At 39.9% G+C, this 10057-nt stretch overlaps 1 long non-coding RNA gene across 5 annotated transcripts in view; it reads left to right on the top strand.

The window, feature by feature from the left end:
• The window catches only part of LOC102899518, a 280549-nt gene that overhangs the window by 121362 nt on the left and 149130 nt on the right, over nucleotides 1–10057 (top strand). The window lies entirely within an intron of this gene.

Genomic DNA, 10057 nt, shown 5'->3' with positions numbered 1-10057 from the left:
ATTAGTCCAATGAAAAAAACACTGCCCAAAGGTTCTCCTACCAGGTGTGAGGGTTTTCATCTTTCTATTTCACAGTAACTTGGACATACGAAGTATTTAATTTGTGGGAATGCAAGCTGGTGCAGTCACTCTGGAAAACAGTATGGAGGTTCCTCAAAAACTAAAAATAGAACTACCCTACGACCCAGCAATTGCACTACTAGGCATTTATCCAAGGGATACAGGTGTGCTGTTTCAAAGGGACACATGCACCCCAATGTTTATAGCAGCACTATCAACAACAGCCAAAGTATGGAAAGAGCCCAAATGTCCACTGATGGATGAATGGATAAAGAAGATGTGGTGTATGTATACACACACACACACACACACACACACACACACACACACAATGGAGTATTACTTGGCAATCAAAAAGAATGAAATCTTGCCATTTGCAACTATGTGGATGGAACTAGAGGGTATTATGCTAAGCGAAATTAGTCAGAGAAAGACAAATATCATATGACTTCACTCATATGAGGACTTTAAAAGACAAAACAGATGAACATAAGGGAAGGGAAACAAAAAGAATATAAAAACAGGGAGGGGGACAAAACAGAAGAGACTCTTAAACATGGAGAACAAACAGAAGGTTACTGGAGGGGTTGTGGGAGGGGGGTGGGCCAAATGGGTAAGGGGCATTAAGGAATCTACTCCTGAAATTGTTGTTGCACTATATGCTAACTAATTTGGATGTAAATTACAAAAACAAAATAAAATAAAATAAAATAAAATAAATTTAAAAAGAAAGTATTTAATTTGTTGTTTTAGGGTTGGAAACTCACTTATTCAATAATCATTTGTTCAATAATAATTTATTCAACCATCCTTTACTGAGTACCATTTATGTGTCAGATACTGACCTAGGAGCAGAAATAGAACTGTAACTTGAGACACAAGATTGGAAGTGTCACTGCAAAAAAGAGCCAGATACCAAAATTCAAGAAAAAAAGGTGGGAACAAACTCTAAGGCATTCATTCTTTAAAGCGACCTATGAATGCTATGTCATTCTTCTACTGCTCCACACCCACTTATTATATAACCTGAAGTGAGACCCAAGACCCTTGAAAAATGTGCTCACTTAAGAAAATCACATTGAGGGGGCGCCTGGGTGGCGCAGTCGGTTGAGCGTCCGACTTCAGCCAGGTCACGATCTCGCGGTCCGTGAGTTCGAGCCCCGCGTCAGGCTCTGGGCTGATGGCTCGAGCCTGGAGCCTGTTTCCGATTCTGTGTCTCCCTCTCTCTCTGCCCCTCCCCCGTTCATGCTCTGTCTCTCTCTGTCCCAAAAATAAAAATAAAAAACGTTGAAAAAAAATTAAAAAAAAAAATCACATTGGGGAGCCTGAGTAACTTAGTCAGTTTAGCGTTGGACTCTTGATTTTGACTCAGGTCACGATCCCAGGGTGGTGGGATTGAGTTCTGTGTCAGACTCTGCGTTGAGTCTGGAGCCTGCTTACAATTCTCTCTCTCCACTCCCCACTTCTCCCTCTGCTCCTCTCCTCCACTCATGTGCACATTCTCTCTCTAAAATAAAAAAGTAATAATAAAATGCAACTTTGAAAAAAGAAAAACGTGTCTATATTTTTTTGAATATTTAACAATGTGCAAAGAACCTGTAGGAAATGTGATTTTGAGTGGAGCTAATGATAACAGGGAGTATTAAAAAGTGTGATGTTGGTCCTTTAAAATGGTTTAAGTCAAAGATCTTGGGCTGGGGTATGGATTTCAACTCTGTTACCCTAGAGAGACAGCTTCAGGTTACAGTGTTTAAAAGTTTTAGTTCACTCTCAGAACTCTAGTTTAATATTAACTTTCACTTAGAGAAATGTCTTTTGGAATCAAACCTGAACCAAAGGAGAACTTGCACTGACAATTCCTTAGCTAAGGGAACCATTCTTTGCCACTCTCAGTGGTCCCATCTTGACCCCTCTCTTGTCTCTTACTGATTTGTTTCTGAACTCAGAGAAGGTCAGAGCATGATCAATAAGTACTCTAAAACCCCAGTGTTGCCTGGGATGCCAAGGGAAGGCCTTTCCATATCTGCTATCAGTGTCAGGCTAACTCAGAACAAGAGCAATCCTTCTCTGACCCTAGGACAGAGATCATTGGAAGTGTGTAAAAACTAGGCTTGTGCAAACCCTGGTTCATTAGAGGGTCACCTTGGCTTATGCAACTAAAGGGAGAGGTTCCCTAACAGGTCGTAAACCCAGGAAGAAAGCTGAGCCTAAAAAATCCTAACCATGTGCATTCAGACCGAACACTACTTTGCCCCAATATTCAGAAAACCAGTGGGAAGATCTTCAGTTTTGATCTGTGTTGGAGAGACTGAAGACAAACAGAGTCTAAAATTGTACAGGACTCATCTCTGAATTTTTTTAAATGAAGTTTTGGCCAAACAGCCAGTAGACAGGTTTCCTTGACATCCTTTACAGAATACCTTAAATCTGTTCAAGAAAACATATGAAGTGGGGCGCCTGGGTGGCACAGTCGGTTAAGCGTCCGACTTCAGCCAGGTCACGATCTCGCGGTCCGTGAGTTCGAGCCCCGCGTCAGGCTCTGGGCTGATGGCTCGAGCCTGGAGCCTGTTTCCGATTCTGTGTCTCCCTCTCTCTCTGCCCCTCCCCCGTTCATGCTCTGTCTCTCTCTGTCCCAAAAATAAATAAACGTTGAAAAAAAAATTAAAAAAAAAAAGAAAACATATGAAGCAACCCTTTGTGAAGGGACATAAAAGATCATCTACCCCAATGCATCTCAATTGTTGTTGTCACAGTCCATGAATGTATTCAAATATTTCGCTGTCTTTTCAAAGATTCTCTTTGATTCTTCATTTCTCCTCTGGTCTAACTTCTTATCACTAATTTCTTTAACGGGTATAAGGATCATTCTCCCTGCTCCTACTCTAATATGAAATTCTATAAAACTCATAAAATGAAAATGATAATGCTGGACTTCCTATTTTAATAAAGGCTATTGACTATCGTAAAAAGGCTAATTTTATCTGTTTCTAATTTAAAAGAAGATATCTAATACGTCCTAGGGATTCTGGAAAAGAGCTCTCGCCATTTTTACTCATTCTCCCTGAATAGTCCTCTTTGAGTTTTATGTCTTGCATTTGTTGTTTTTTGTTTTGTTTTATCCAAAGTATATCCTACTAAGTCTGGGAACTAACTATCCTAGGTTAAGATTTTGATTTGTGTTTCTCTCTTTTCCTTTTTAAAGTATTTCTCTAATTGTCCCTTAGTCATTTCCCACAGCATCTAATACCCGTGTAATGCAAAGAGCTCACCATGTTCCCTAAGGGATTCATATGTGTGCATATGGTACATATCTTGAAACAGTTTTTAGTTTCATATAGCTGTGCAGTCAGCTGTTGGTTTCTACTGCTTCTGGAAACCTTGCCAGACCATCTGCAGACCCTTTAATTATGTTTTCTGACCAGAGGGCAACTGGTAGGAATTAAATATGTTATGATCATATTCAACAAAATTTCAGGATTCCAATGCCCTAGCTGAGAAGCAATACCAGCTGGGCTTCAGTGGGAGACAGGGGTTAACAAGGCCCCCACTCCAACTGCAGGGATGCTTCTCTGAGTCAGCAAAAACTGTTGACACTTAAAAGTAGCATAGCTCAGACCCTACATAAATACCAATCATCAGCTGGTCAGAGTAATAGGACTGGGTATGTGAACAATACCAGAAAGCTCTTCTAGATGCTAGACATACCTTCTTGGGATCAGGAGGAATTACTGTGACTAGCTTTGGGATCATAGCAAATTAATGGATCAGGCTAAATAATTGCAGCTTTGAGGATTCCCCACCAGAAGAAAATACTCACTAGACTGAAGGAAACAAACATTTAGCTGGCCTTCCATGTAGCAGATGATGTAGATGTGAGGGTGTGAGGGATGCCTGTGAAGCCACGTAACTGAGCGTCGATTCAGCTGATTGAAAATGGTTATCTTCCTCCTCGATAGTTCACCCCGAAGTGGCCTGATTTATGTATGACCACAGATTAATGATTACTTCCTACCATTCTTTATTCCTGCCTTTCCAACCATTAGTTATCACCTATAACTACATCACTTGCCTCCCTATGTTGCTCCCCATATAAATGGATGTTTGGGGAAAAGGATACCACATGCACATGTTGTTTGTGTTGGTTTTGTTCTTGCAGGAGAGCCTGAAGATATTGCATTTGTTGAAAGGGACCTTCATGCTTTTATTTTATGAATAGAATGGCACATGGGGTGGAGTGTGGGCTTATGAGAGGAAGGGAAGGGAAACACATGGAACAGGTCCCTCGTTATATGAGGCTGGTGAGGGAAATGATGTTATTTTGAAAATTCGAGTTTTCAGTAGTCACATGAGGAGATGTATTTATATGAAGGGATACAGTATTGGGCTAGCGTCCCTTTGTTTTAAAATCAACTTTACTGGGGCGCCTGGGTGGCTCAGTCAGTTAAGCATCTGACTTTGGCTCAGGTCATGATCTCACAGTTTGTGAGTTCGAGGCCGCGTCGGGCTCTGTACTCACAGCTCAGAGCCTGGAGCCTGCTTCGGATTCTGTGTTTCCCTCTCTCTCTGCCCCACCCCTGCTTGCACTCTGTCGCTCAAAAAGGAATAAACATTAAGGAAATTAAAAATAATAATAATAAAAAAATAAAATCAACTTTACTGAAATATCATTTATGTACAATACTGCATTCATTAAAGCACACAACTCAGTGCATATACCTGTGAAGCCACTGCCTGGTCAAGGTAGAGAATATTTCTATCACCCTCCAAAATTTCTTCTTGTTCCTTTTCTGTCCATCCTTCCCCTTCCACCTTTGGACCCATTCAACACTGAGCTATTTTTTTTTTTTTTTGTCACAGTTTTGTTTTGTTTTTTTTTTTTTTTTTGGCTTTTATATAAATAGAATCATACTCTTAGGTCTGGTGTCATACACTCAACATAATGGTTTTGACATTCATTCATTTTGTTATGTATATTAGTAGTTTGTTTCTTTTTATTGTTGACTAATATCCCATTGTATAAGTGCATCTCTTTTTGTTTATCCATCACCTGTTGGTGAACATCTGGATTGTTTCAATTTTTGGTTATTGTGCATAAACCTGCTATAAATATTTGCATACAAGTCTTTGTGTGGACATATGTTTTCACTTCTTTTGTATAAATACTTGGGAGTGGAATGTCTGGGTCATATGTTTAACTTTTTAAGAAATTACCAAACTTTTTTCGAAGTTATTGAACCATATTCCATTCCCACCAGGGATGTATAAGAGTTCTAGTTTCTCAACATCCTCACTAGCATTTGGTATTGTCAATCTTTTTAATTAGTCACTCTGATGGATGTCTGATGGTACCTCACTGGAGTTTTAATTTCCATTTCCCTGACGACCAACGCGTTTTAAATCTTTTTGGGCTATTTGTATACTGTCATTAGTGAAGTGTCTATTCAAATCTTTTACCCATTTTTCATTGGGTTGCTTTTCTTCTAATTATTGAGTTCTAAGAGTTATTTACATAGTCTGAATACAGGTTCCTTGGGAACATTTTCCTCATTCTTTTGATTGTCTTTTCATATTCCCAGCTATGTCTTTCAGAGAGCAAAATTTTTATCTCGATAAAGTCTAATTTATTGCTGTTTCTTTTATATAGCTCATGGTTTTTGTGGACTCTATTCTACTTCATTGTTCCTTGTGTTTATCCTTATCTCAATATTATACCATCTTGGGGGCGCCTGGGTGGCACAGTCGGTTAAGCGTCCGACTTCAGCCAGGTCACGATCTCGCGGTCCGTGAGTTCGAGCCCCGCGTCAGGCTCTGGGCTGATGGCTCGGAGCCTGGAGCCTGTTTCCGATTCTGTGTCTCCCTCTCTCTCTGCCCCTCCCCCGTTCATGCTCTGTCTCTCTCTGTCCCAAAAATAAAATAAAAAACGTTGAAAAAAAAATTAAAAAAAAAAATTATACCATCTTGATTTTTGTAGATGGTATAAGTTCTACTTACACTGTTGAGTTCCATCTTCTTCAAAATTTTTTTGTCTGTTCTAGAGCCATCAAATTTCCAAATAAAATTTAGAACCAGCTTGTCATTTTCAGTGAAAATGCCTGATGGAATTTTGATGGGGATTGCTTTGAATCTATAAATCGATTTGGGTAGAATTGATATTTTAATAATGGAATCTTTCAATGAACTTATGAATTCCAACAAACCATGAATTGGAATCTTCCAATAAATTTACAAACATGGTTTATTTCTCCACTTTTGTGATCCTTCCTTAATTTCTTTCAGCAATATTTTGTAGTTTTCAATGAGGAGTTCTCATGTCTTTTGTTAAATATATTCTTAAGTATTTTTTTGTTATTGTTTTTAGGTACGCTTACAAGTAGAATTTTTTAAATTTAACTTGCCAATTATTTACTTCTAGCATATAGAAGACAATTAAGTTTTGGGTATTAATTTTGTATACTTCGAGTTTGTATACTTGCTAAATTTACATATTAATTCTACTAGTTGTTATATAGTTTCTTTGGGATTTTCATGTCATCTACAAATACAGTCCAACATTCTTCCTTTCTGTCTTCATTTACTTTTGCTGTAATTTTGGTTTCATCTGTTTTTTCCCCCCATTGTCATTTTATTATTTTGTAGCCAACTTTTGCTAGTGTCACTCATAGGATGCAATCCAACACTACGTTAAAACCCTGTCCCGGTGCAATTTAGCCCAGATCTCAAATTGCCGATCATTGAGTGGCAGAAAACTAGCTGATGGATGAAAAAAAGAAAAAAAAAAAAGATACTGTGAAGGTAGATAGTTGGCTGGAGGCAAGGCTGCAACTTCAGCCCTTGTTCTGCTGTTGCTGTGACTGATGGAGAGAGTCACACTGATGTCCTTTTGAACTGGGTGGAAGGAGAAAACGTGTTGGAGCTGTGAATGGAACAGTATTGGCTGGAAAACATTGTAGACTTTTGAGCTACAAGTGGTTTTCAAGTGGGTAGGCCAATGTCATGCTGGTCAAACCCCAGTTCTCCTTCCTCTGCATGTCCATTGCAAAGCTGGAGAAACAGCTTCAGTATCCTTGCCTCAATTTCTGGACCCTTCTCTCTTCTCCAACAGTGTTACCCCCTATCTCAGAGACCTTTTCCTTCTTTCCTAACAGAAGTCCTCAGGAAAAAGCTGAACCCCTTTCAGGGATTAAATTCTGCCTAAATCCCCACACCTTGCTCATTATATTTTAATAAGATATATCCAAAGATGCCTTAAGTTTCAAATACATGAAAGCACAAATACAATAGTAATACATAGAACGGGCAGGGAGTAACATTTATTGAACATCTACTGTATGATGCCCAGGAGTTGTTATTTAAACATTTTTAAAAATTTTTAAATATTTTTTATTTTAGAGACAGAGAGGGCAAGTGGGGGAGAGGGGAAGAGGGAGGGAGGGAGAGAGAGAGAGAGAGAATGAATGAGAGAATCCCAAGCAAGCCCCATGCTCAGCATAGAGCCTGACACAGGGCTCGATCCAGCCACCTTGGGATCATGACCTGAGCCAAAATCAAGAGTCCCACACTCAACTGACTGAGCCATCCAGGTGCCCCAGGAGTTTCTATTTAATCACAGTAAGATCTAAAATACGATTTATAGCCTCATTATAGATAAAAGGACTGGGGCTTAACAGGCTAGCATTTTGTTCAAGGCCATATGAAAATTGGAGAACAAATTTGAACCTCAGCCTGAGTTTAAAGTATGGGCTTTTTCCATTTCAGTGTTTGATTTCAGTATTAGTAAACACTCATCGTGCAATGTATTTTCTAACTTCTCACTGACTCTAAAATAGTAGATTGTGCATTTCTTGTTTAGAGAAGTGTATTCTCCATTGTATTTTCAACCTCCAGCATAGCACATGGCAAATAGTAGGTACTTCATGCCAGTTTGTTGAATTGATTTAAATACCAACAGAACCATGTTTCTTTTGCTTTATTTATTCATTCATTAAACAAATGTTTTCTTGTAGGTAGGCACATAGATCTAGAATGGGAGTCAGATAAGTAAATAAGGAATGAACTCTACACAGTGATATAAGCTGTTATAGAGGGATGAATAAAATATTGAGGAAACAAAAAAGAGTTACCTAGATCAGCCTTATGAAGTCAGCAAAGGCTACCTGAAGCAGGGATATTTTGACATGTAATGTCAAGAATGATACAATGTGAAAGAAGCAAGATATTTTAAACAGAGGGGGCCATCATGTGCAAGGTTGGAAGTGAGAGAGAGCATGGCACATTCAAGAAATGTAAGTAACTCAATATGGTTGGGACATAGAATGTGAGACATGAGATGATGAGAGATGAGGGCAAGGAATGAAATAGGTGCCAGCTGTAAGATTATTGTTTTTTGAAGGGTCTCTCCCAAGGGAACCACCAGAGGTGTGTCATCAGCAGGTGGCAGGATCAGATTTTTTTATTTAGAAAGAACATTCTGGCTTATTTGTGGAAAGTGACTGGAGGGACAGGACGCGGTTTGGGAAATAATTGCCGAAATCTAGGTGAAAAATGATTGTGGTCTAAACTGAGGTAAAGAGTATGGGATTGGAGAAAGTAGGCAGATTTGAGAGATAATAAAAGTAAAATTAATAGAATTTGAAGACTGATTTGGGGAATAATGGAAAAAGAATCGATGAAGATGATTCTTGGGTTTTAGATTTGGGAAAATGGTGGACAATAGTGACATTTCATGAGCTCTTGAGCCTATGTGAAGTGTTTTCTGCCGAAGAATATCTCCAATGAATATCATCCCAAACAATTTACTAAAATCTTAAGTTCATTATAGTTATTTCATTGAATTATTAGCCTTGTGCCCCACTCCTAGCCAATTTGCCATATCTCTTTATAACACCATCATTTTCTGAGTCACTAAGGCTGCAGACCTCATGTTCATCATTGGTTCCTCCTCTCCTCAGCTCCCCCCTCTACTTTCAGTTAGTCACCAAGGCCTGTTAATCATCCCTGACTAATGCCTCTTGAGTCTGCCCTGTCCTGCCATTCCCACTGTCATAACTGCAGCCTGAGCCCCTATCACTTCATGCCTGAACTATTTCCTAACTAGAATAGTTTTCCTAACTTGTCTCCATACCTCCAGTTGCTCCCCAGTGCAATCCATCTGGCACCCTACGGCCAGAATGATTTTCTTTAAATACTGCTTTCATCACCTCTTCCAGCTCAAGCGTGCTCAGCGCACTCTTCTCCAGACAGATGAGTTACTCACCATCTTCCCAGCATGTCTTATGCATTCCCACCGAGGGAACCTTTGCTTGGAATGTGACTTTCTCCTAACATTTTCCTCTGCCTCCCTGAAGAGCCTTCATCCTGTTGGGCTCAGCTCCAGTCCCAACCTCCATGAGTCTTCCGTGACCATCCACAACACTCTCCCACCTCCAAATCGTCTGGCACCCAATACACATTTTGTTGACTTTCTTGTGTTCTTCTCTGTGTAAATCTTGTAGGCTTTTTAGAGCTGAGACAATGGGCCTCTTCTCCAGCTTTGGGTGCACATGTAGTGGAGGGAGAACCAGAGTCTGGTCAGCTCACAATGGCTGTTATTTCTTGATTCCATTTGTGCTTGTAGCTGGAGACAGGTTATGCCAGTTTGACGAGTGTTTGTCCATTGTCGCTGGGATACCCTTGCTAGTCTAGGTCCCAGCAGGGACTTGCATTAGGTGCCAAGAGCAAGACTCTTTCTGATTCACATTCCCACACCCAGCCATTGTTCATCAAGCATATTGCTGGCTCTAATCAGCTAGATCTGGAAATCTTCTATATCAGCTACTCATGGTACAGAAATCAGCTCTTGTAGAGAAACCTCCAGGAAGTACTGTTTTCAGCCTTTGTCACCAGCCCAGTTACCTCCTGTCCTCTTGGTTAGCTCCCCTTTGGGAGGCATCCAGTCCTTTTGTCCATGTCCTCTCTGGAAACCAACATTCTCCTACCAAGGTTTACTTGGTGTCCAAGA

This window comes from Felis catus, chromosome B1 (assembly GCF_018350175.1).
Source record: "Felis catus isolate Fca126 chromosome B1, F.catus_Fca126_mat1.0, whole genome shotgun sequence".
NCBI lineage: Eukaryota > Metazoa > Chordata > Mammalia > Carnivora > Felidae > Felis > Felis catus.
Note: the sequence above shows the minus strand (reverse complement) of the source record. Positions and strands in the feature narration are given on the sequence as shown.